At 47.5% G+C, this 26,973-nt stretch overlaps 1 long non-coding RNA gene across 2 annotated transcripts; it reads right to left on the bottom strand.

Moving 5' to 3' along the window:
* Positions 1-3,683: 3,683 nt before the first annotated feature.
* On the bottom strand, positions 3,684-25,148 carry LOC120372940. Of its 2 annotated transcripts, none has more exons than XR_005585285.1 (3): positions 24,977-25,148; positions 6,159-6,419; positions 3,684-3,900 (listed from the first exon to the last, which is right to left on the bottom strand). It is a non-coding gene; the product is annotated as an uncharacterized LOC120372940 (long non-coding RNA). The 2 variants fall into 2 exon arrangements; XR_005585286.1 differs by lacking the exon at positions 24,977-25,148 and adding an exon at positions 8,323-8,366.
* Positions 25,149-26,973: the final 1,825 nt, after the last annotated feature.

Raw genomic sequence — 26,973 nt, 5'->3', positions numbered from 1 at the left:
TAAAGAAGTATGGGCTGGATGAATGGACTATAAGGTGGATAGAAAGCTGGCTAGATCATTGGGCTCAACGGGTAGTGATAAATGGCTCCATGTCTAGTTGGCAGCCAGTATCAAGCGGAGTACCTCAAAGGTTGGTCCTGGGGCCGGTTTTGTTAAATATCTTCATTAATGATCTGGAGGATGGCATGGATTGCACCCTCACCAATTTTCAGATGACACTAAACTTGGAGGAGTGGTTGATATGCTGGAGGGTAGGGATAGGACACAGATGTACCTAGACAAATTAGAGGAATAGGCCAAAAGAAATCTGATGAGGTTCAACAAGAACAAGTGCAGAGTCCTACACTTAGGATGGAAGAATCCCATGCACTGCTACAGACTAGGGACCGAGTGGCTAGGCAGCAGTTTTGCAGAAAAGGACCTAGGGGTTATAGTGGACAAGAAACTGGATATGAGTCAACAGTGTGCCCTTGTTGCCAAGAAGGCTAATGGCATTTTGGGCTATATAAGTGGGAGCATTGCCAGCATACCTGGGGATATGATCATTCCTCTCTATTCGGCATTGGTGAGGGCTCATCTGGAGTACTGTGTCCAGTTTTGGGCCCCACAGTACAAGAAGGATGTGGAAAAATTGGAAAAAGTCCAGCAGAGAGCAACAAAAATGATTAGGGGGCTGGAGCACATGACTTATGAGGAGAGGCTGAGGGAACTGGGATTGTTTAGTCTGCAGAAGAGAAGAATGAGGGGGGATTTGATAGCTGCTTTCAACTACCTGAAAGGGGGTTCCAAAGAGGATGGATCTAGATTGTTCTCAGTGATAGCACATGACAGAACAAGGAGTAATGGTCTCAAGTTGCAGTGTGTTGGAAATATTTTGCTAGCTTGGCAGCTGGTAGTGTGGGAAGCTAAGATGTTTAGGTTTTTAGGAGATAGTGTGGGAAACCTAAGATGTTTAGGTTTTCAGGTTAGGTTACTTAAGTTGTGAGTTTTGTTATGAGAAGTTGGCCTTGGCTAACTTCTCTCTAGCAGGCATAATAGGATAATAAATTAGAAGCTGCCTAGGATGATGTTATCCTATGAAGTTATAGCAGTGCTTGTGTGTATTTTGTTAACCAATTAGCAACTGCTTGCTTGCCTGCTTCAAGAGTATAAAGATGTATGCTGGAGAGAAATAAATGACTCTGCTTCCAATCACATTGACTGCTGAGCTTTGTCCACGTCCGCCATGCGACACAACAGCAGTGGGGGAGGTTTAGGTTGGATATTAGGAAAAACTTTCACTAGGAGGGTGGTGAAGCACTGGAATGGGCTACCTAGGGAGGTGGTGGAATCTCCTTCCTTGGAGGTTTTTAAGGCCAGGCTTTGCAAAGCTCTGGCTGGGATGATTTAGTTGGGGATTGGTCCTGCTTTGAGCAGGGGTTAGACTAGATGACCTCCTGAGGTCCCTTCCATCCCTGATATTCTATGATTCTATGAACACATATTTGAAAATGAATGGCCTTCATTCAGCTTGGGCATAAACACAGGAAAAATGGCAGCTGCACTTGTTTAGACCAGGGCTGATTGCACTCAGTGTTCCATTCAGTCTGGTGTAACGTTAGCTCCAAGATCAATCAAACACCATTTGCAGGGAGGGGCGAGGGGATTACAACCATAGGCAAATGTGAGATGGAAATGAAATAAAAGCTTGAGGCTGCAATGCCTGCGCTAGATCCCAGCCAGTGCTGGGAATATCTGCAGTTGCAGGGTGTCAATAGAGTAGGACAATGAGAACATTAAACAGTCACCCCGTTTGGGATCTCCCTAACAAATTCTGAGCACACTGCTTCCAAGGTGCTGCAGGGGCATAGAAATCCATATCTGGGATTTAAGGTGATCTGGGAAGAGAGATATTACATCTTGCTCCTGGGAACTTATCAGGGGACATCCAGGATTTGCAATGTCCCACGGATTGCCAGATTTACAAAGCACAGCAATGCAAAGCACAGAATTGAGTGGATGCCCACCAGACTCACAAGAACCGAGTTCACTGCATCAGGCCAGGGCCAGGGCTGTCCTTACCATGAGATGAACTGAGGCAGCCGCCTCAAGTGCCAGACTGTGGGGGGGCACCACTAGGACCCAGAGTGTAGAAAATTGTGTCTGCTGCTGGTGCATATGTATTCTCTCTGCTCTAGATGCACAGAGATGGTGGAGTGCTGCGCTGGAGGAAGGAGGGCACAAGAGACATAACAGGGAGGCATGAGAAAAGGTGAGAGGGAATAACAGAAAGCAGCAAGAGCTGCAGGGAGAGAGAGGAGGAGAAGCGTCTTATGCAGGGCCGGCTCTAACTTTTTTGCCTCCCCAAGCAAAAAAAAAAAAAAAAAAAGCGCTGCCCGCGGTAACCCCCCTGCAAGCACCATGCCGCAGAACCCCCCCCCCCGCGAGCGCCGCCCAAGCCCCTGGCCCCCAAGTGCTGTGCCGCTCAAGCCCCCTGCCCCTCCCGAGCACCGCGCCGTGCCACCCAAGCCTCCGCTTCCCTGAGTGCCACACCCTGCTGCCCTGCCCAAGTCCCCGCCCGCCCCGAGTGCCACCCCGCCGAAGCCCCCCTGAGCGCCGCACTTCCCAAGTTCCCATGCCACCGAAGCCCCTGGCCCCCGCGAGTGCCACACCGCACCGCCCAAGTCCCCGCCCCCAGAGGGCTGCCCGGCTGAAACAAAAACAAACAAACCAAAAAAAACCAACCCTCCAGCACCGCCCGGCCGAACCAAAAAAAAAAAAAAAAACTAAAACAAAACCTGAGCGCCGCCCCAACCCAAGATGCCGCCCCAAGCACGTGCTTGGTCGGCTGGTGCCTGGAGCCGGCCCCGCTCTTATGTACCTCTCTAGCACCCCCAGGAGCCTGGACTGATTAACACCAGCTTCTCAGGGAGCTTTCTGTTCCCTGCTGTTTCCCTGAACCCACTTGAGGAGAACAGGCAGTCAACTGAAGTAGTAGGAGCCAGTTAGGCCCTTAAGACGCTGATATCTTCCCTCACTCACGCCCTGCTATCAGACTGCTTATTTGTCTTCTTCAACTGAGTGTTGAGAGCCACTATAGCTGGCACAGAGCAGCAGTCATGAGTGAAAGAAGAAAACGTCCCTCTGGGGCAGCATTCAGAAAAAGAAAGAAAGCAAAGGAAGCTTTTCTATCTAAGCAGGAAGGCGCTCTTCTGAGATACAGACACAAATGTTCACGGTGAGCCTTCCCGCCCCAGTGAGGATGTGAATGGTGAGGAGATGCCTGATCTTCCAGTTAGTCAGAGTGCAGGTGATGTGGCAGCTACTGCAGCATCCATATCTCCATCTCAAATGGATGTAACCATGCACATTCCTGAAGAAAAGTGTAGATCAGAGAAGAGTGTGCTGGAGGTGCAAGAAACAGCTGCTGCTGAGTTTAATTCCTTAAGTCTAGATGTATGGTATCCTCCTTCACTTCCCATCCTAAATGGCCTAGTGTTACCACATGATGTTAAACAGCTGCTGTGCTCCAGATAGCTACATTTCAGTGTATATAGTTAATTTCCAAAGCACACTGAGATCCTTCAAGAGAACAGGAAAGATGTGTAGGGACAGTAAATGATTGTTGGGATTACTCACAGAGGAAAATGACTCTCAGGTACCAAGGTTTGCCAGCAATCAAAACAACAACTTTTTTTCCTCGTTTCAACAAAATCTGACACTGGCAGCTGTGGATCCGTACCAGTCTCCAGATTTCTCTGCAACTCCCAAGTTCCATGTTTTGTATATTACATCTCTGAATGCCATGTCCCTGGGGCATCAGGATTTGTGTTGATCAGAAGTGTCACAGGATAGCTTTACCTTTCTGAAGTCTGCTCTGAAGCTATTTCCAAGTCAAATTGGGAGGATCAACCTTCCATCCTAGTGATCAAGAAAGACACAGAATGTCAGAAGAGTTTTGGAAATCCATGCCCAGGACCTTGGGCGCAAACAGATGCAATGAGATCAGAGCAAAACCCTCTGGAAAAGTTCCCCTCCTGTAATAGGTTTAAGGTTACAATAATAATAATAATGACAGCTGGAGTGCTTTGGTAAGCAGGTGATAAGAGCATGGTAAATGATGTGGCAAAAAGTCAATCTAAAGAGTATATTGCTCAGGAGGGAGGGAGGCAGGCAGGCAGGCAGGCAGGGGTGGGTGGGAAATAAGATTTCAGAAGCTGAGAGTCTGAATTAGCTGATGGAATACAAAAGCTGCTTAAGTGGTAACTATTATAGTTTGCCCTCAGGAAAACCAAAGAATATTTAATAGCAATGTCATGGGGATAGTGCACTGGACTGGGATTCAGGTGACCCTAGCTTCTGTTTGCCAGAAGCTGGAGTGGACAATAGGGGATAGATCACTCAATGATTGCCTGTTTTGTTCAGTCCCTCTGAAGCATCTGGCAGTGGCCACTGTTGGAAGACAGGCTTCTGAGCTAGATAGACCATTGGTTTGACCCACTGTTGCGGTTCTTATGACCTGGGTTCTGTTCCCAGCTGTGCTATGGGACCTTGGGCAAATCACTTCCCCTTTCTGTGCATCTGCTCCCCTTCCTTCCTTCTTATGTCTTGTCTATTGAGACTATTAGCTCTTCAGGGCAGGGGCTTTCTCTCCTTATGTGTTTCATAGTACCTAGCACAATGGGGCCCTGATCTCAGTTGGGCCCTCTAAGTCCTACTGTAATAATACTTAGCTCTCATATACCATTTTTGATCCATCAGTCTCAAAGTGCTTTATAAAGGCTGGTCAGTATCATCCTTGCTATCCCAGAGGGAAACTGAGGTTCAGAGAGGAGAAATGGCTTACCTGAAGTCACCCAGCAGATCAGAGCCAGGAGCAGAACCCAGGGCTCCTAAGTCCCAGTCCAGTGCATTAGTCACACTGCTTGCACGGTTGCTGCTATGCCCTGTGCTCATTGGCCCTCATTTTTTAAAATCAACTGGCCTGGGAATATGTTGTGGGAGCCAGGAAAGGTGACACTCATAAACTAACTATGAAAGGGGCTGACTGAGAGGGGCTGAGTATGCAGTCTGTGGGATCTGTGGTGCTCAGCACCTCTCACACTCAGTAATAATATAAAGAACTAGCATCCTGTTTGGACAACTATGTAGCTGTAACTAAAACTTCCCCTAGTGTCCTAGGGATTGGGATGAACCCAAGCCTATTTGGTCACCATTTGGGAGGAACCTGGGATGGAGGCTTGGTGGGATTCAGGTATGCCAGAGTCAGTGGGAGGAGCCAAGAAGGGAATGTCCTTGGACATTACCCAATGGTTTCCATCTGTCCCTTACAATAAATCTAAAAGACCCTGTAGAAACTCAGTCTTATCTTCTACAGTGCTTCCCCAGACCTCAGATATCTTTTGTAATCCCTAACATCCACCTTCCCTTCACTGGTGTGGGGCAAGGAACTCACAGGGGGCAATGGTGTGGCCTGTCTCCCTGCTGGAGGGAGACTCTGCAGGCATTCTAGTATTGAGACTTCAAGAGCTCTTGATCCTCATGCTTCAGAGTATAAACTGATCATCAGCGGATGGACTCAAGGGTCAGGGCACAATCTGCCCAGGGATCTTTGCCTTCTATCAGGGATTTGTCACTTCAGGAGGCAGGAAACAAGTTTGGATGGACCCATGAGCGGATGTGTCATGGGAATTCCTATGGAATGCCTGTGCAAAGGTGTAGGATGCTTTCCAAGTGTCAGGAAGGGGAGAGGGGTGAGTGTCAATGGATATATGTTACTTTATGGCAGCTGAGAATCTGGCCCACAAACCCCAGTGATGCCAGAATGGCTGGATACTATTAACCCCCTGTCCCAACATGGTTGGCCTCTCTCCCTTGTTTCTCTTTCAGAACTAAGGCCCACAACCATGACAAATGTTGGCTTTGTCTTTAGACCAAATGGTGTAGTTAAAGCCTGGAATGTGGTGGGTGTTTACACCATGGGGGCGGGGGGGTAGGGAGGGTATAAACACATAGTGAGTAAAATGAATAGTTTTGTTTGCTCTGCTTCTTCTAATTTAATAGCCTCTGGGTGAGCAATTACTCTCTGTAACAAGAGCAAATAAGCAGCATTAGGGTAATTGGTTGAGTGTTACTGCGCTTTGTGTTGCATAATGCAACATTAGGACCTCAGCACTTACCCTTAAAAGGTACCTTTCTCTTCTGGTCTCAAAGGATGGAGAGCCTGTCTCCTGCTCTTTAGTGTACATTACGTGTTCTCTCTCATCCAGTAGGTAAGCCACAGAGGAAAGCTGCCTGCTGTTGTTGAGCTAACACACAGTCTCTTAACTTCAGTGGCAGAAGTATTTTCTGAAGGTCTCAGGTTGCAACAAGAAAGCAGGAGACTCTCTTGCTTTCCCAAAACATCTCTGTTCCTCCTAGCCAATGGGGCAGTGCAATAGCTGAGGGTAAGAATAATAGTCATTAGAGGTGGGACAGAGAAGCACAGTTGAGCTCTGGCTTGGGACTTTCTCAAAGGTTTTGGGAGGGTGGTTGGCTGGAGCTGGGCTTTTGGGTTGTAGAGAAGGGCCCAGCTGTGATGCTTGGATCTCAGCTTCTTTGGAGTTTGGATCTGGGTTTCCTCACACTGGAATGTGGCAATGTTGGAAAGGTCACACTGTCCCAAGAGGACCTGACACAGCAAGTTAGGGGAAGAATCCAGGGCTGGCGCTTCCATTTAGGCGACCTAGGCAGTCGCCTAGGGCGCCAGGATTGGGGGGGGGGGCGGCATTTTGCCGGGAGGGCGGCAGGCGGCTCCAGTGGACCTCCCGCAGGCGTGTCTGCGGAGGGTCCGCTGGTCCTGCGGCTCCGGTGAAGCATCCGCAGGCACGCCTGCGGCAGGTCCACTGGAGCCCCGGGACCAGCGGACCCTCCGCAGGAACGCCTGCGGCAGGTCCACCGGAGCCGCGGGAAGCGGGACCGGGTAGAGCCGGCCCTGCGCCTAGGGTGCCAAAAAACCCTGGTGCCGCTCCTGGAAGAATCACAATAACTTCCAGTGCAACAACAACAAAAGACACAGCCTCTCAAAAATGACAAAGGGACACAAGGATAGCGCTATATTCTGGGGCATGCACAGGGGATGAAAATTCTAGAGACTCAAGTCCTCTCTAAAGAAGGCTCTGGCACATATCTACTCAAAGTCAGACCTCTGCCATCTGTGTTCTCAAGGTCAGAAGCTTCAGCCCTACCCTGACAGCCCCAAAGACCTCCAGTAGATCACCCCTCCCCCCATTTTAAAGGCTGGAATACTAATGATATAACTTTGAGTAGCATTTTTGGGCTGACCACTGCATTTGGCATTGCTGACTCTGAAGCCTTATTGATAGATGGGTGTATTGATTAATCTCTGAGACTGCAGTGATTAAAGATTCTGTCTCTTGGGGGCTACAGCATTATAACTATTGTCAATATTATTAAAATAAGATACCCTAGGAGCACACCAGACACATTTCCAGTTCATTACAAGTCCCTTTATGAACAAATTCACTAAACAGATAAACAATCCCACCAACATTAAAATACAACAGACAGAGAGGTAGTGCAAAGTATTTAGCTATCTGTCCTGTCTCCTGCTGGGGACCCTGGAGCGTTAGTTACTATCATCTTCATCATGACTATCATCGTGTGGTTGTCATCCTGATATCTCCCTATGTGTTTCCCCCCCAGCACATAGGCCAGCAACATCTTTTATCCTGAGTTATGCTTATGCCTGCCAAGTCTCATACATACAAATAAGAGTGTTAACCCCTTTTTCCTTATTTGCACTTCCACACCCCATACATTTTGGCATGTGTGACATTCCCCTCTGGTGTTATCTGGACCGGTGATCTGTTAGGTCACCCCAATCCTTGACTCTGGGAGCCAGCCTTACCCTGCTCTGCTGTGAGAACCCCCACTCTTGGACTGCTCACACACAGCCTCTGGCATGTAAGCTGCTCCCTGGATTGTGCAACCGAATGACACTAGCCAATATCTCCGGCCCCAGACACAACCCTAGGAACTTCCATCTTGCAGTGTCCAATTATGCCTGCTGGATGCTGCAAACTTATATGAGTTTGTCAATTTAACAAACAAATTGATATGTACCAGGCTTGTTATCCCAAAGGGAGTCTCTGACATGCTTCAAACCAAACATATTGCTTCAGGTAGAACAAACAAACAGATTTGTTAACTACAAAGATAGATTTTAAATGATTATAAGTCAAAACATAACCAGTCAGATTTGGTCAAATGAAATAAAAGCAAAATGCATTCTAAGCTGATCTTAACACTTTCAATGCCCTTACAAACTTAGGTGCTTCTCACCACAGGCTGGCTGGTTGTCCTTCAGCCAGGCTCTCCCCTTTGATCAGCGCTTCAGTCATGTGGTGGTGATGTCTGTAGATGGAGGGGGAAGAGAGAGAAAGAGCATGGCAAAGTTTCTCCCTTTTATCATGTTCTTTCTTCCCTCTTGGCTTTGCCCCCACCCCCTTTCAGAGTCAGGTGAGCATTACCTCATCGCAGTCCCAAACTGATGAAAGGAAGGGGGGTAACTCACTTGAAAGTCCAACAGATCCTTTGTTGTTGCCTAGGCCGTTGACTTTTGTTCCTGTGAGGCTGGGCTGGGTTTGTCCCATAGATGCCCTGATGAGGTGTGAAATGCCCCTCTGCTTTTGGAGAGTTTTTTCCTGGGCTTGCTTTAAGTCATGGAGGATACATTTTCAGCCTCATAACTATATACATGAAATTATAACCTATAACATTACTATAATATTATTAGCAGCAAAGAGTCCTGTGGCACCTTATAGACTAACAGATGTATTGGAGCATGAGCTTTCGTGGGTGAATACATGCATCCGATGAAGTGGGTATTCACCCACGAAAGCTTATGCTCCAATATGTCTGTTAGTCTATTTGGTGCCACAGGATTCTTTGCTGCTTTTACAGACCCAGACTAACACGGCTACCCCTCTGATATATAACATTATTGTAACAATAATTACTATAATATCACTATAACAACAATGCTCAGTGCATCATGAGGCTTCTGAGGACACCAGACATGTCAAACTTTGCATTAGACACCTAAGGATGAACATGGGGATGCTGGGTGTTCCTTCGAGGTACACAACATCACAGCATGCCCTGCACTTCACAGATCATCCTCTTATTTCCGCTTATTCTCATAAGCATCTATGTAGACAAGTGCCCCTGGCAGCCTGTGGTTACTGCAGAATTTCCCGTGAGGTGTCTTTCAGTCTAGATGAGTACATTATGGCATATTTTCCTGAACACCAAGCACTGGCACATTCTTTACAGTAATCTTATAACTTTACTGGTACAGGGTAACTCCTAGGTCACTTCTTCATGTCAATCTTTCGGCTAAGTGGCTTAGCCGAAACCTTACAGGCCTCAGCCTTTGTAATGCAAGGCCCGGTACAAACATTACCCAGTACAAACATTACTCAAATGCTTATCAGTCTCATACTCATATCACAGTATCCTACTTCAATCTATCATCACACATTAATTAATTATAATTAACCACAACAATAAATCCCTCTAGTAGATTCGCTATGGCTTCCAAGAGGGACACCCAAGGAGCAGCTCTGCTCCTCCTGTTCTACAGTAGATGTACCTCACTAGTGATTTTCCAAGGCAGCCTCAAATAAAGCACTGATAATAACGCAGCCAAGAGATCACCACCATGGTGCAGTTCACAACCAGGAAGAAAAAGCACCTTTCAACTGTGCCAAAGTACTGGGATAAAAACTGTTACACAGCCTTCTTTGGGTGACCACTTGTCCTGAAATGCATAGTTCAAGTCTCAGTCCTGGGCTGAATGACTCTGGGACAGCATTTTCCCCAGATTTCAGCAGTGCCACTCCACACTTCCCCAAGGTTCAGGGGGTGGCACTAGCCACTTCATGGGCTGGGGGGTGTGGGCTGAGGTGGGCCTTAGGCCCCTCTTGCCATGTGGACTTGCTCCCTGCTTCTCCTATCCCCACTAGGCTTCAGCCACATAGCCAGTCCAGAAGCTGGAACTGGGTCATGGTAAGAGTTGCCCAGGGAGCCTGGGCCACTGTGGGGAGCCCCAGACCCTCCATCTTCCCTGGGTGCTGCATCCTGGGGGGGCAGGGACATGGGCTGGGGACTGTTCTAAGTCACAGAGGCCTGGACTACCTGGGTGGCTCTTACCATGGCCTGGCTTTGGTTTCTGGCCTAGTCAGGGGGTGGGGCCTTGGGGTGGGAGGGAAAAAGGAACATGGGGTGGGTGTTTCAGGGGGGAAGAGGAGGAGCAGGTGATGAGGCCATGATGGGGGCAGGGCTCCTGCATGTGTCCCACTTTTGCCTTTTGAAAAGGTGGTGACCCTAAGCCTTCCTGTTTCCTTAGCAATGTGTGCAGTGTCCTAACAGTCAGCAGCTATTGAATGACGTGCATAGCTAAAAGCTATTGTTAGGCCTGAATAAAGATGTAGCACAAAACCAGTTGTGCCAACCTGACTGGAGTCAAGCATCTAGAGGTTTCTGGGTAATCTCAGAGTGGAAAATACTGAGAAGCAGCATTGTCTCACAAAGCCCTGGGAAACAGTGAGATCAGTGAAGGGGCTGGGACCAGCTGTGTTATATTGAGAAACACTGTTTGAAGAACTGATAAGACATACAAGCATCTCACAGTTCTGACTCTATCTCCTTGGTTTAGTGTTTGGCGTGTTTTAAGTCCCTCGCATTCCTAACCTTTGGCGCTTGTTGAGATATTAACAATTTAATGCTGTAGAGACTAGGCATGCGTATATATTAAAAGGTGTCTAATTTCTAGTTGTAAAACCAAAGGGGGTGGGTTGCTTTAGTGAATGATCTATGACGTAATAAAACTGTCTATATAAGCTAATACTAAGCTGTAAAGGGGGGCTGGCTGGTTCTCTTCGGATACGAGCTGTTCTTTTACTGACACGTGCACTTGTCAATAAAGAACTTTTTATCGGACCTTGCATGTGTTGCCTGTCTCTCTGCGGTCAGACAACGAACTTCGCTGTTGGGGTTCGAGTCCCCGACGCTATTAAAGCTGTTTTCTATGCAGTGTGCCTTTAAATTTCTACAGCACCTATCAGCTTCTCAGTTGGAAGATCTATTCTGGAGGAAAAGTTCAATTCAAGATGGCTGCTTCTACAGAGTGAGTCACACCCGCTTTGCACCTTCCCCTTGGAGACTTTACATTCATTCTTTCTTGTTTTTGTGTTCTCCTTCATTTAAAATAAAAGTCATCCTAATTGAAAGGATGCAGTTATGCTTCATGTATGGGAAGTATGGCCTTGCAAAGTGCATGCTTCTGAGAAAAAGGATTTATAAATCTGGAAGGAAAATGTTTTAGACTCAATAACATTTTCTATTGTACAGCTAGAGTACAGTTTTAAATGATCATAAATGTTCTCATTTTCAGTCAAGTTGAAATCAAGTCTAGGTTAAAACTATTTGTTCTATTTATTATTTGATGGACATCATCACTGGAACCAATTGAAAAATGGTAAGTATTATCTGGGAGAAAATAGAAAATAAATGTTGCAGGGGGGTGGGGGGTTGGAAACTTTTCCTGGACCTTTTTCTGTTTTTGATTAAATGGGGAAACCAGTTCTGTTTTTTGACAATTTAGAAAATTTCAACTGAAACAAGCTTCTTTCTTTCTGGGACAAAAAGCCATTTTTCATCAAAAAATTGACACACATTTTGATCTATGCTGCCTTTTGTCAAATAATTAAATTGATGAGCTGGATTTTCTGGCACTTGACCAGCCATTTTCAGACAGCTACTGAACAGAGAAAAGGGCTAAATTATTACAGCTACTATAATGCCCTCTTGGCTACTTACCCACCCTCCTTCCCTTCCTGCATCAGAACTTTTGACTCCTAATGTAACAGAAATAAGACTAATTCAACCAATACACTGTTTGCTGTGCTTTGTTTGCCTGGCTCAAAGCATGTGACAACAGGGATGTTGGATGGTTTATAACTATCATACCAATGTCCCAGCTAGTTAATTAAACATTAATGCCCCAGATCCTCAAAGGAATTTAGGTGCTGAACTCCCATTGAAATCAATGGGAGTTTGGCACCTAAATACCATTGATCATCAGGATCAAAGTCCTTTTATATATGGCCTAGTGGATAGAGCCCTGGACTGGGACCCTGGAGACCTGGGATCTACCCCAGTTTCTGCAGTTGGCCTGCTGTGTGATCTTGGGCAAATCACTTCCTTCTGTGTGCACCTCAGTTTCCCCATCTCTCATAGCCTTTAAGGCCAAAAGGGACTATCATGATTATCTAGTCTGATCTCCTGAGCAATGCAGGCCACAGACCCTCACCCATCCACTCCTGTAATAGACCCCTAACCTCTGCTGAGTTATCGACATCCTCAAATCATGGTTTAAAGACTTCAAATTACAGAGAATCCACCATTTGCTCCACTTCAAACCAGCGAGTGACCTAGGCCCCATGCTGCAGAGGAAGATGAAAAATCCTAGGGTCTCTGCCAATCTGACCAGTGGGAAAATTCCTTCCCAACACCAACTATGGTGATCAGTTAGACCCTGAACAGGTGGGTGAGACACCCAGCCAGACCTCTGGGAAAGAATTCACTGATGTAACTTGGAGCCCTCCCCATCTAGTGTCCCATCACCAGCGACTGGAGATATTTGCTACTAGCAGTTGTGGACGGGCCATATGCCATTGTAGGCAGTCTCATCATATCATGCCCTCCATAAACTTATCAAGCTCAGTCTCATTGGCAGCGGGTGGAGCCCCCCTTCAGGGGAGCTAGCTTCCAGCTCCGCCCATTCCCTCATGACTGTCACCTGATGTGCTGAGACTACCTCTGAGCCCATTTTTTCTGCCAGTTTGGGCCTCCAGAACCCTGACTTGTTGAGCCAGACACACCAGTCTGCTTAAACACAGACCCAGGGTCTGAACCACATGCCCCAAAGCTGCAGACTTAACTGAAAACAGCTTAAGAAGTGCTCCTGTTTCCAGCACCCAGACACCCAGCTCCCAATGGGATCCAAACCACAAATGAGTCTGTTTTACTCTGTATAAAGCTCATACAGGGTAAACTCAGAAATTGTCCACCCTCTATAACACTGATAGAGAGATATGCACAGCTGTTTGCTCCCCCAGGTATTACTTATTTACTCTAGGTTAATTAATAAGCAAAACTGATTTTATTAAGTATAAAAAGTGCCTAATACATTAAGAAACTGATTACAGATAAAATCTCACCCTCAGAGATGTTCCAATAAGCTTCTTTCACAGACTAGACTCATTCCTAGTCTGGGCCCAGTCCTTTCCCCTGGTGCAGTTCTTGTTAGCTCCAGCTCAGGTGGTAACTAAGAGATTTCTCATGACTGGAACCTCCTTTATTCTGTTCCACCCCCTTATATAGCTTTGGCACAAGGCAGGAATCTTTTGTCTTTCTGGGTCCCCACCCTTCCTTCTAAATAGAAAAGCACCAGGTTTAAGATGGATTCCAGTACCAGGTGACATGGTCACATGTCCTGGGAGACCCCAAGCCTTCATTCTCCCTGGCCTGACTCACAGGAAGCCTTGCAATTAAACAGAGCCATTAACAACCAGTTGTCCTAGTTGATAGGAGCCATCATGATTCCAAACCACCCTTAATGGCCCAAATTTCACATAATTACAATAGGACCTCAGAGTGATATTTCATATTTCTAGTTTTGGATACAAGAATGATACATTTATACAAATAGGATGACCACACTCAGTAGATTATAAGCTTTGTAATGATACCTTACAAGAGACCTTTTGCATGAAGCATATTCCAATTATATTATATTCCCACTCATTAGCATATTTCATAAAATCATGTGGAGTACAACATCACACACACCCCTTCCCGAAGGATGCCCAAGCACCCTCCACCCTATGGCTGAGTTGGCCGGAGGCCTGAATGCCCCCCCTCAGCCAGAAGAACCCCAAGCCCCTCATTTCCCCTGCCAGGAGGTGCTCCAGGCCCTGCCCTACCTGGAGAAGCCCTGACCCAGCTGCGCCACACATTCCCAGACCCCATGCCACCATGGGGAAAAGCGTCTTGGACTCTCCTCCATAAGAAAAACTTTTGCTATGCCCCATGCAAGTTCCAGGGAGGCTGAGGAGGCAGTATTTGCTACTCAGCTTCCTGGGTTTATCAGTAATCTCTGTGGAATCCAGGGAGATTGCTGATGAACCCAGGAAGCTGAATAGCATATACTGCCTCCTCAGCCGCCCTGGAACCTGCATGGGGCATAATAAAACAAAAACTTCCCCTGCCAAACCCTGCAACTGGGGGTCCGGCAGCGCCAGGGTGGCTGAGCCTCCCCAGGCCTATTATACCCGCCATCCATGCTCAGTCTTGAAGCCAGTTATAGACTCATAGACTTTAAGGTCAGAAGGGACCATTATGATCATCTAGTCTGACCTCTTGCACAACACAGGCCACAGAATCTCATCCACCCACTCCTGTAACAAACCCCTAACCTATGTCTGAGTTACTGAAGTTGTCAAATCATGGTTTAAAGACCTCAAGGTGCAGAGAATCCTCCAGCAAGTGACCCGTGCCCCACACTGCAGAGGAAGGTGAAAAACCTCCAGGGCCTCTGCCAATTTGCCCTGGAGGAAAATTCCTTCCTGACCCCAAATATGGCGGTCAGTTAAACCCTGAGCATGTGGGCAAGACTCACCAGCCAGCACCCAGGAAAGAATTCTCTGTAGTAACTCACCCCATCTAACATCCCATCACAGACCATTGGGCATATTTACCTTCTAATAATCAAAGATCAATTAATTGCCCAAATTAGATTATCCCATTATACCATCCCCTCCATAAACTTATCAAGCTTAGTCTTGAAGCCAAATATGTCTTTTGCCCCCACTACTCCCCTTGGAAGGCTGTTCCAGAACTTCACTACTCTAATGGTTAGAAACCTTCATCTAATTTCAAGTCTAAACTTCCTAGTGTCCAGTTTATATCCATTTGTTCTTGTGTCCACATTGGTACTAAGCTTAAATAATTCCTCTCCCTCCCTGATATTTATCCCTCTGATATATTTATAAAGAGCAATCATATTCCCCCTCAACCTTCTTTTGGTTAGGCTAAACAAACCAAGCTCTTTGAGTCTCCTTTCATAAAACAGGTTTTGCATTCCTCAGATCATCCTAGTAGCCCTCCTCTCATAGAATATCAGGGATGGAAGGAACCTCAGGAGGTCATCTAGTCCAACCCCCTCCTCAAAGCAGGACTAATCCCCAGACAGATTTTTACCCCAGTTCCCTAAACGGCCCCCTCAAGGATTGAACTCACAACTTTGGGTTTAGCAGGCTAATGCTCAAACCAGTGAGCTATCCCTCCTCCCAAATGCTGTACCTGTTCCAGTTTGAATTCATCGTTCTTAAACATGGGAGACCAGACCTGCACACAATATTCCAGATGAGGTCTCACCAGTGCCTTGTATAACGGTACTAACACCTCCTTATCTTTACTGAAAATACCTTGCCTGATGCATCCCAAGACCGCATTAGCTATTTTAATGGACATATCGCATTGGCGGCTCATAGTCATCCTGTGATCAACCAATACTCCGAGATCCTTCTCCTCCTCTGTTACTTTCAACTGATGTGTCCTCAATTTATAACCAAAATTCATGTTATTAATCCCTAAATGCATGACCTTGCACTTTTCACTATTAAATTTCATCCTATTACTATTACTCCAGTTTACAAGGTCATCCAGATCTTCCTGTATGATATCCCGGTCCTTCTCTGTATCAGAAATATCTCCCAGCTTTGTGTCATTCACAAACTTTATTAGCATATTCCCACTTTTTGTGCCAAGGTCAGTAATAGAAAGATTAAGTAAGATTGGTCCCAAAACCGATCCCTGAGGAACTCCACTAGTAACCTCCTTCCAGCCTGACAGTTCACCTTTCAGTATGACCCGTTGTAGTCTCCCCTTTAACCAGTTCCTTATCCACCTTTCAATTTTCATATTGATCGCCATCTTTTTCAATGTAGCTAATAATTCCCCATATGGAACTGTATCAAATGCCTTACTGAAATAGAGGTAAATTAGATCCACTGTGTTTCCTTTGTCTATGAAATCTGTTACCTTCTCAAAGATTTGGCACGATCTACCTTTTGTAAAACCATGTTGTATTTCGTCCCAATTACCATTGACCTCAATGTCCTTAACTACTTTCTCCTTCAAATTTTTTTTCAAGACCTTGCATACTACAGATGTCAAACTAACAGGCCTATAGTTACTCGGATCACCCTTTTTTCCCTTTCTTAAAAATAGGAACTATGTTAGCAATTCTTCAGTCGTACGGTACAACCCCCGAGTTTACAGATTCATTAAAAATTCTTGCTAATGGGCTTGCAATTTCATGTGCCAGTTCCTTTAATATTCTTGGATGAAGATTATCTGGGCCCCGTGATTTAGTCCTATTAAGATGTTTGAGTTTGGCTTCTGCGTAGGATATGGCAATATCTACCTCCTGTGACAATGTGGTTCTGGTGGGACCCAATTGAGAGTGCCAGTTCAGGACCAATTGCTTAAACAGGGCAGTTACAGCCCAAGGCTGGGGTTTTTCCACCTCTAAGGCAAACCAAACCAGCCAGACAAAGAGGACTTTGGTTTTACCCCACTGGCTAACCACAAGTCACACAAGCAATTCCCTTAGACACTCCAGTTTTCCAGTATCACTACCAGTGCCACTCGTCCTGGGAATGAATGGTTTTGAAAACCAACACCCCAATAAAAAAACGGTTCTCTCGATTCCAAAGAATCAAGCCCCAGACCCAGGTCAATATACACATCAGATCTTACCCACAACTCACGCTGTTGCCAATCCTTTAGAATCTAAAATCTAAAGGTTTATTCATAAAAGGAAAAAGATATAGATGAGAGCTAGACTTGGTTAAATGGAATCAATTACATACAGTAATGGCAAAGTTCTTAGTTCAGGCTTGTAGCAGTGATGGAGTAAACTGCAGGTTCAAATCAAGTCCTGAGTCCCCACTGGGATGGGTCATCAGTCCTTTGTTCAGAGCTTCATTTTGTAGCAAAGTCCCTCCAGAGGTAAGAAGCAGGATTCAAGACAAGATGGAGATGAGGCATCAGGCTTTTCCAGGTGTAAGAACCTCTTTGTCCTTACTGTGGAAAATTACAGCAAAATGGAGTCTGGAGTCACATGGGCAAGTCCCTGCATACTTTGCTGAGTTACAAGGCGTATCTGCCTTCTCTCAATGGGTCAATTGTGTAGCTTATGGTCCTTAATGGGCCATCAAGCAGGCTAGGCACAGCTAACACCAACTTGTCTGGGATGTCTCCCAGAAGCACAGCATAAGTTTAAAATACAGACAGTGTAGAGCCAATACTCATAACTTCAACTACAAAATGATACATACATATAGACAGCATAATCATAACCAGCAACCCATAACCTGGTCTTAGACACCTTATATGACCCCCTTTACATAAGATTTGGTGCCACTACAGGACCTTGGTTGCAGGGGCGACTCTAGCCATTTCGCCACCCCAAGCACGGCAGCATGCCGCGGGGGGGGGGGGCGCTCTGCCGGTCCCGCGGCTCTGGTGGACCTCCCGGAGACGTGCCTGAGGATGCTCCACTGAAGCCGCGGGACCAGCGGACCCTCCACAGGCACTTCTGCGGGAGGTCCACCGGACCCACCTGCCGCTCTCCTGGCGACCAGCAGAGCGCCCCCCGCGGCATGCCACCCCAAACATGCGCTTGGCATGCTGGGGCCTGGAGCCGCCCCTGCTTGGTTGCAACCATGTTCTATATGGTCCCAGATTATATCAATAATGTCACACCTCCATATCCTCATTCCCATTTGTCATCCTACCATTATCCCTAATCACCTCATTAGCCTCATTAAAGACTGAGGCAAAGTATTTGTTTAGATATTGGGCCATGCCTAGATTATCCTTAACCTCCACTCCATCCTCAGTGTTTAGTGGTCCCACTTCTTCTTTCTTTGTTTTCTTCTTATTTATATGGCTATAAAACCTTTTACTATTGGTTTTAATTCCCTTTGCAAGGTCCAACTCTACATGGCTTTTGGCCTTTCTCACTTTATCCCTACATGTTCTGACCTCAATACGGTAGCTTTCCTTGCTAATCCCTCCCATCTTCCACTCCTTGTAGGCTTTCTGCTTTTTCTTAATCACCTCTGTGATGCTTGCTCATCCAGCTTGGTCTATAACTCCTGCCTATGAATTTTTTCCCCTTTCTTGGGATGCAGGCTTCTGATAGTTTCTGCAACTTTGACTTGAAGTAATTCCAGGCCTCCTCCATCTTTAGATCCACAAGTTCTTCAGTCCAATCCACTTCCCAAACTAATTTCCTTAATTCTTTAAAGGTAGGCCTTTTGAAATAAAAAACCCTCATCCCAGATATATATTTTTTTATCCTGCCATCTAGTTTGAACTGAATTAGCTCATGATCACTCGAACCAAGGTTGTCCCCTACAACCATTTCTTCTATGAGGTCCTCACTACTCACCAAAACCAAATCTAAAATGGCATCCTTTCTTGTTGGTTCAGCAACTACTTGGGGAAGAAATCCATCAGCTATCGCATCCAGGAAAATCTGAGCCCTATTATTATTACCAGCACTTGTCCTCCAGTCTATATCTGGGAAGTTAAAGTCTCCCATGATCACACAATTCCCATTAGTGTTTACTTCATTAAAAACATTAGAGAGGTCTCTATCCATATCCAAATCAGATCCTGGCAGTCTGTAGCACATCCCAAGCACTATCTCAGGGGAGGCTCTAGTAGCTTTCTTTCCCAATGTGATTTTTGCCCGGACAGACTCTGTCTTATCCATTCCATCACTTATTTCTTTACAGTCTGCCTCATCATTGATATACAATGCTACTCCACCACCTTTGCCTTTATTTCTGTCTTTCCTAAACAGCACATAGCCTTCAATACCTGTACTCCAGTCATGACTACTATTCCACCATGTTTCTGTTATGCCTATAATATCTGGTTTCACTTCTACGCCAGTAGCTCTAGTTCCTCCATTTTGTTACCTAGGGGGTGGCCATCAGGAGAAATCTCCTAGCTACTACCTGAGCTGGAACAAGGGCTGTACCAGGGGAAAGGATTGTGCCCAGACTAGGAAGGCATCCAGTCTGTGAAAGAAACTTAGTGGGGGGAGGGATAGCTCAGTGGTTTGAGCATTGGCCTGCTAAACCCAGGGTTGTGAGGCCATTTAGGGAAGTGGGGTGAAAATCTGTCTGGGGATTGGTCCTGCTTTGAGCAGGGGGTTGGACTAGATGACCGCCTGAGGTTTCTTCCAACCCTAATATCCTATGATTCTATGATCTCGGAGGGTGAGATTTAATCAGTATTCAGTTTTATTACTGTACTAGGCTTAGACTTGCGTGTTTTATTTTATTTTACTTGGTAATTCACTTTGTTCTGTCTGCTATTACTTGGAACCACTTAAATCCTACTTTCTGTATTTAATAAAATCACTTTTTACTTATTCATTAACCCAGAGTATGTATTAATACCTGGGGTGGGGCAAACAGCTGTGTATATCTCTCTATCGGTGTTATAGAGGGCGAACAATTTATGAGTTAACCCTGTATAAGTTTTATACAGGGTAAAATGGATTTATTTGGGGTTTGGACCCCATTGGGAGTTGGGCATCTGAGTGTTAAAGACAGGAAAACTTCTTAAGTTGCTTTCAATTAAGTCTGCAACTTTGGAGCACATGGTTCAGACCCTGGGTCTGTGTTGGAGCAGACTGGCGTGTCTGGCTCAACAAGGCAGGATGCTGGAGTCCCAAGCTGGTAGGGAAAGCAATGGCAGAATAGTCTTGGCACATCAGTTGGCAGCCCCAACAGGGTTTCTGTGATCCAACCCGTCACAATCCCCATTTTACAGATTAATGACCTTGACATAAAAAGTGGGAGTGTGCAAACAAAATTTGCTGATTACACCGAGTTGGGAGGTATTGCCAATATGGATGAAGACTGGGATATCATACAAGAAGATTTGGACATCCTTGAAAATTGGAGTAACAAAAATGGGATGAAATCATCCTGGTTAATGGGAGCTATTAAGATTCCAAACCACCATTAATGGCCCACACTTTGCATAACTACAATAGGACCTCAGAGTTATATTTCATATTTCTAGTTTCAGATACAAGAGTGATACATATATGCAAATAGGATGACCACACTCAGTAGATTATAAGCTTTTTAATGATACCTTACAAGCGACCTTTTGCATGAAGCATATTTTAGTTACATTATATTCACACTCATCAGCATACTTTCATAAAATCATATATAGTGCAACATCACATGGATAATAATGATACTGACCTCTTTTGAGATCTATCCAGGAAAAGCGCTAGGTATAATTATTTATTCTGCCCTTCCCAAATCTGGGGGGAGGGGCAAAAATGACAATGAAGAACGAATTAAAAACATGTAACACGGTCATAAACGTCAATAACTAAAGTAGCTTGGTTCAAAAATTAGTTACTGAGGCCTAGATCCTCAAGGTATTTAGTCTCCTAACTTCCATTGAAATCAATGGGAGTTGGGAGCTTACATACCTTGAAGATCTGGGTCTTACTTATTAGGCCAGCTGGGTCAGGGCCTGGGAGCAAGGGCGATGACAGGAGGGTAAGGGAATACGAGGGCAGGACAACAGGGAAAGGGACAGACTCCCCCCGATGCAAGCCCCACTCGAGTCCAGCTACCGGCCCTGCCACCCTCTCCTCCGCAGGCCCTGGTCTACTACCCACCTCAGCGGCGGGGCCTGCACGCTCATCTGGGCATGTCGGGGGGGGGGCCTCCCCTGAGACCCAAGCAAAGTTGACAACGGTCATGAATGGAGGAGGGGTGACCCCAGCGACCAGGTGAGCAGGGCTGGTGGTGACGATAGAGCCGACACCCTTCCGGGTATTGGGGGTCCCAGATGCCCCTCCAAGCCAGGCCAGGGGGCAGTCACTCTGGACATGCCCCGCTGCCTGGCAGAGAAAGCACCAGGCCTCCCACGAAGAATAATAAACCCGGTACTGGGCCTCTCGATGAGTCACCAGAAAGGACCCCTCCAGAGCCTCCCCGTCACGTGCCGCTGGTGGCACTTGAACCTGCACCTGCCAGCGGAATGACAAAACATGGCGGAGGGTGGGGTCCTTACAGCCCAATGGAAGGGGGCTGAGGATGGATAGGGGCCACCCCAGGGTGGAGAGGAACGGCAAAAGGGTGGCATTGGGGAAGAAGGGAGGAATAGAGGAGAACACCACCATTATACCCAGGTTCTCCAAAGGCTTGAGGGGGACATGAATACCCTCCTGTAGCAGGGTGGACCCTGCTCCGGGGTTTTAAGGGGTTAAAAGTGGCCTGACAGAGCTGGGCTGAGTGGGAAAGTGGCTGCAGCTGGAGGCCACGCCCCAAACTGAAGCCCTGGGGCTTATAAGAAGCAGGGAAGCCAGAGCCCAGAGAGTCTCTCTCTGGCTCCAGAGAGAGATGGGCCTGGCTGCCTAGAGGCTGAGGCTAGAGTACCTGGGTGAAGCAGGGCTGGGAACAGGCTGAGGAGCTGGGGAAGCTCCAGCCTGGAAAGCCCCAGGCTGCGGCCTAGCTTTGGGCTAACGGGTACTGGGGGTTGCAGAGGGCAGCCCAGGGGTAGGACAAGGCAGCAGGTCCAAACCCCCTATTGCCTGTGATGAGTAGGCTGATACTGCAGTCTGCCCCAGGGTGTGGGGCTAGACCATGACTGTCAGTAGCCACTACTGAGGCAAGTGGGGATAGTAGCGTGGGGGTTCCCCTGGGAGGGGGAGACCCAGTTATAGAAAGAGGGGCACCGGGTCCAGGGAGGGACGCCGGGGCCAGAGAACAGGCGGGTCACCAGCCTGCTGAGGGCGCTCCAGGGCTGGACCGAGGGACATTCTGCGGCCAACCAGCAGGAGGCGCGGCAGGGGTGAGTACCGCCCGCTTACACCTCCCCACCGCCGAGCCCCTCTCCACTGCCTCCTGGGCAGTGGCCTCTGACACCAGGAAGAACACCACCTTCCCAAACATCTTAGAGGCCGCCACTACGGCCGTGGTCCCCACCACCTGCACATAGGTTTCTACGTGGGGCGAGGCCGACACCAGGAGGCAGCCGCCCGCCCCCCCCCCCCCCCGTGTCCCCTAGTGAGGTTGGGAAATGGGCCCAGGCCGCCGGGAATGGTATTCCGGGAGGTGGCTGGAGCAGACGGCGAGGCGGCAAGCAGAAGGGCGGCAGCCACCTGGGCGTACGCTCTGGGGGGCCTAAGAAATGGCACCCCCAGTGCTGGTGGAGGGAACAACAGGTAAGGGAGAAAGGGAGACTGCGGCCATTGACTGTGGCCCTGCACAGCGGAAGAGGGATCCATTGCCACAGGAGGTTTCGCCTTCCAGGAGGGGCCCTTGCCCTTTTTCATCCCCCGGCCCTTCCCACCGGCCGAGAGAGCAGACTCAGAAGTGGAGGCAGCAGAGGTCACGGCAGCAGCAACAGAGTCTCGGGAGTCCCTATCCGTGCCCACTGCCACCAATGCCTCATTGGCAGTGCTGACAGGTAACTCGGCAGCAGCAGTCGAGGCTGCCATCTCAAGGGAGGGCATGGGGGGAACTGAAAGGGACCTACAGGGGCAGCCAGGGAGGTCCCACCCCCCGAACCACCCACCACAGGAAAGGAAGGAGTGGGACAGCCACTAGGACAGGGAAAGGGAAACAGAGGGAAAGAAAGGGCGAGGAGAAGGGAAGGGAGGGAGGAAAATGGCTACCTCACCCCACCCTCTAGGCTGAAAGCAGAGTGGAGGGGCGCCCACAGAAAGGGACAGAGAAAGACAAGGGACACAACTCCAGCACAAGATGAAAAAAACCCAGCTCCCCCAGCTGCACTAAGGAAAAGGAGGGAAAACTAAGACATCATAGGGGAGTGTGCATCAGTGAAGGAGACAATGAAAAAAAAAAGAGGGGGAATCTCAAATGCCAGCAGCGGAACATGGGCAAGCAGGCAATAAGGGCAGACCGGGAGGGAGGGCAAGAAGCAAGGGGGTGGAATGCAGGGGAGGCCAAATCAGCTGTGCCTCAGGCATGGAACAAAGAACAAGGTGGGTTTAAAAACAACCAAACCAAAGAGGGGGAAAATGGGGCTGGCAACCATGCCTGCACCACAGGGCAAGGGCAGGACAAACAAGCTAAAAGTGAAATTCCTGCAAGCTGCATGGAAACTTTTTAAAGACACCATAATAGAGGCTCAACTTAAATGTAGACCTCAAATTAAAACAATATAGTAAGAGAACCAAAAAAGTGCCATCGCAGCTAAACAACAAAGTAAAAGAAGCAGTGAGAGGCAAAAAGGCATCCTTTAAAAAGTAAAAATTAAATCCTAGTGAGAAAAAGAGAAAGGAGCATAAACTCTGGAAAGTAAAGTGTATAGTTTACTTTTCATATAATTATGAAGGACAAAAAAGAATTTGAAGAACAGCTAGCCAAAGATTCAAAAAGTAAAAGCAAAAAAAAATGTTAAGTAAATCAGAAGCAGGAAGCCTGCTAAAACACCCAGTGAGGCCACTGGACAATTGAGATGCCAACATAGTATTCAAGGACGATAAGGCCATTGCAGAGAAATTAAATGAATTCTTTGCATTGGTCTTCACAACTGAGCATGTGAGGGATATTGTCACCTAAAAAAATGGTCCAGGTTTGGGAATCTGAGGAACTGTCCCAGATTGAGGTGTCATTAGAGGAGATCTTGGAACAAATTGATAAAGTAAACAGTATTAAGTCACCGGGACCAGATGGTATTCACCCAAGAGTTCTGAATGAACTCAAATGTGACATTGCAGAACCACTAACTGTGGTATGTAACCTTTAAATAATTTAAATCAGTTTCTGTACCAAATTACTAGGATAACAAATGTGACGCTGATTTTTTTAAAAAGGCTCCAGAGGCAATCCCGGCAATTACAGGCTGGTAAACCTGACTTCAGTACCCGGCAAATTGGTTAAAACTATAGTAAAGAACAGAATTGTCAGACACATAGATGAACAGAATTTGCTGAGGAAGAGTCAACATGGTTTTTGTAAAGGGAAATCATGCCTCACCAATCAACTAGAATTCTTTGAAAGGTCAACAAGCATGTGCTCAAGGGGGATCCAGTGGATATAGTATACTTAGAGTTTCAAAAAGCCTTTGACAAGGTCCCTCACGAAAGGCTCTTAAGCAAAGTAAGCTGTCATGGGATAAGAGGGAAGGTCCTCTCATGGATCAGTAACTGGTTAAAAGATAGGAAACAAAGGCTAGGAATAAATGGTCAGTTTTCAGAATGGAGAGAGGTAAATAGTGATGTTCCCCAGAGGTCTGTTTTGGGCCCAGCCCTATTCAACATATTCATAAATGCTTCGGGAAAAGGGGTAAACAGTGAGGTGGCAAAATTTGGAGATGATTCAAAACCAGTGAAGATAGTTAACTCCAAACAGACTGCAAAGAGCTACAAAGAGATGACTGGGCAACAGAAAGGCAGATGAAATTCACTGTTGATAAATGCAAAATAATGTACATTAGAAAACATAGTCCCAACTAACCATATAAAATTATGGGGTCTAAATTAGCTGTTACCACTTGTGACGGTCTATGCCCCTAGGGGCCAGAGTCTATGGAGCAGCCCTGGAGCAGCCTGGAGCAGCATGGCCTAGCAGCCAGATATCAATGGGGGTGGGGTGCCCACCAAGGGGTGAGGCAGCCCTGGTAGGGGGGCCCAGGCCCACCTGACTCCACCAGGCCCTGACCGAGGGCCCTAACAGTGGCACAGCATCTTGCCACTGACTCAACTAGGGGGTCCTACCAAAACAAGCTGAGGTTTCCTAGGTGGGAGGTACCACTCTGTCACCTTCCCTGGGTCACTTCCTACCAGTATCTGCATTGGGGTCTCCCATGAGCCTGAGGATTCTCCGTGGTCAGTTGGGCCGGTCGCTTCCTGTGGCTCCTCCAGTTGCTGGGGTTCAAGCGGGCCTGGGAAAGCTCTGATTCCCGGTGCAGGCAGGGGCTGTGGCTGGCCCTCCGCAAGAGCTTCCCAGGCAGGTCCTTCCCCTGAGGCCTCCAGCCCAGACTGAGCTGGGCTTCCTCCGTTTATACTGCTAGAGAATTTGGAGCATGCCCAGTCCCGCCAGGGAGGCGGGACTTCTGCTGTCAATAATATGGGCTTAACCCTGTTTGGGCTAGTGCGGGGCAGGCAGACCCCATCACACACCCTCCCCCTTTAGAAGGACCCCTGAGGACGGTCTGTTTCCGCTTCCTCACCTCCCTGTCTAGAAAAAAAATCCAAGTTAGCGTGGGTCTTACCCAGATGATGAAATATGCAGAAGTTGTAAGGTTGGAGTGAGAGGTACCGGTGCATAATCTGGAGGTTCGTGTCCTTCATGCTGTGTATCCACCTGAGGGGGGGCATGGTCCATGATCAATTTGAAGGTGTTCCCCAATAGGTATTAGTGAAGGGCTTCAATAGCCTATTTCACGGCCAGGGCCTCTTACTCTATTGTTGAGTAATGTTGTTCTCGAGGAAATAATTTGCGACTCAGGTACAGTACTGGGTGTTCTTCCCCCTCCAGGTCATGGGAGAGTACGGGCCCTTAGCCCGCCTCTGAGGCATCTGTTTGGAGTATGAACTCCTTTGTAAAGTTGGGGTGTTGCAGGCCATAGCCGATCCCCTTTCAGACCTGCTGAAGTCTGGTATGAAACGGCGATAGTACCCGGCCAGTCCCCATAACTGGCGTACCTGTTTCTTCATCTTGGGTGAGGGTGTATCCATAAGGGCTTGTACCTTATTGATTAGAGGATGCATTTTCCCTGCCCCTCCAATGTACCCGAGGTATGTCACCTCTTCCTGCCCGAGATGGCACTTTGCTAGGTTTGGCCGTGAGGGCCTGAACACCCCAGCAAGGTGTCGTAGGTGGTCCTCCCAGTTACTACTGTAGACTACAATGTCATCTATATAAACTGCTACATACTGATCATGAGGCAGCAAGATCTTATTCATCAGCTGCTGAAAAGTAGCTGAGGCTCCATGTAGCCCAAACAGCATGGTTACAAAGTGGAAGAGGCCGAATGGTGTTGGAAAGGCTGTTTTTTCCCTGGAGTTTGGCGTTAGGGGGATTTGCCAGTATCCTTTGGTTAAATCTAGGGTCAACAAATACCTCGCTCCCTTGGGTCGTTCTATGAGTTCTTCTACACGAGGCATTGGGTATGCATCAAACTGGAAGATAGCGTTGACCCTCTGGAAGTCGATACAAGTGGTCCCATCGGGTTTTGGGACCAGAATGATTGGGCTTCACCATTCACTCTTTGATTCCTCAATCACCCCCGTCTCAAGCATTGTGGCCCACATCTTCTGGGGCAGCGGCCTGTGGTGGTCCCTCACTCTCTGACTGGGTGTTGTCGTGGTGTGATGGCTCATAAGGTTGGTTCGTCCCAGGCGGGTTGATAGAATGTCGGGGAAGTCCCTAATGAACCACTGTATTTGCTACTGCTGTGCTGTGTGAGGCCTGCCCCGAGCATAGCTGGCCTTGGATTGGGGAGTTCCCCCACTGGGGGTCCAAGTTCTGGGCCCGGGGGTGATGGGGTGGTAAACAAGGCCTCTCTGGCCTTCTAAAGATTAACGTGATACATATGGGTATCCCTCCGTCATCCTGGCAGATGGACCTCATAATCTACTGGCCCAACCCGCCAGGTCACCTCGTAAGGCCCCTACCATTTGGCCAGGAGCTTTGACTCTGTGGAGGGCAACAAGAGCAACACCCAATCCCCCAGGTCAAAACGCCACACCTTAGTTCCTGTTATAGAGCCATTCTTGCATCTTTTGGGCCTGCAGCAGGTTCTCTCAGGCAAAAGCACCGAGGGCTTGGAGCTGCT

This window comes from Mauremys reevesii, linkage group 10 (genome assembly GCF_016161935.1).
Source record: "Mauremys reevesii isolate NIE-2019 linkage group 10, ASM1616193v1, whole genome shotgun sequence".
In the NCBI taxonomy this organism is placed as follows: domain Eukaryota; kingdom Metazoa; phylum Chordata; order Testudines; family Geoemydidae; genus Mauremys; species Mauremys reevesii.
The sequence above is the reverse complement of the archived record's forward strand: the minus strand, read 5'-3'. Positions and strand labels throughout refer to the sequence as shown.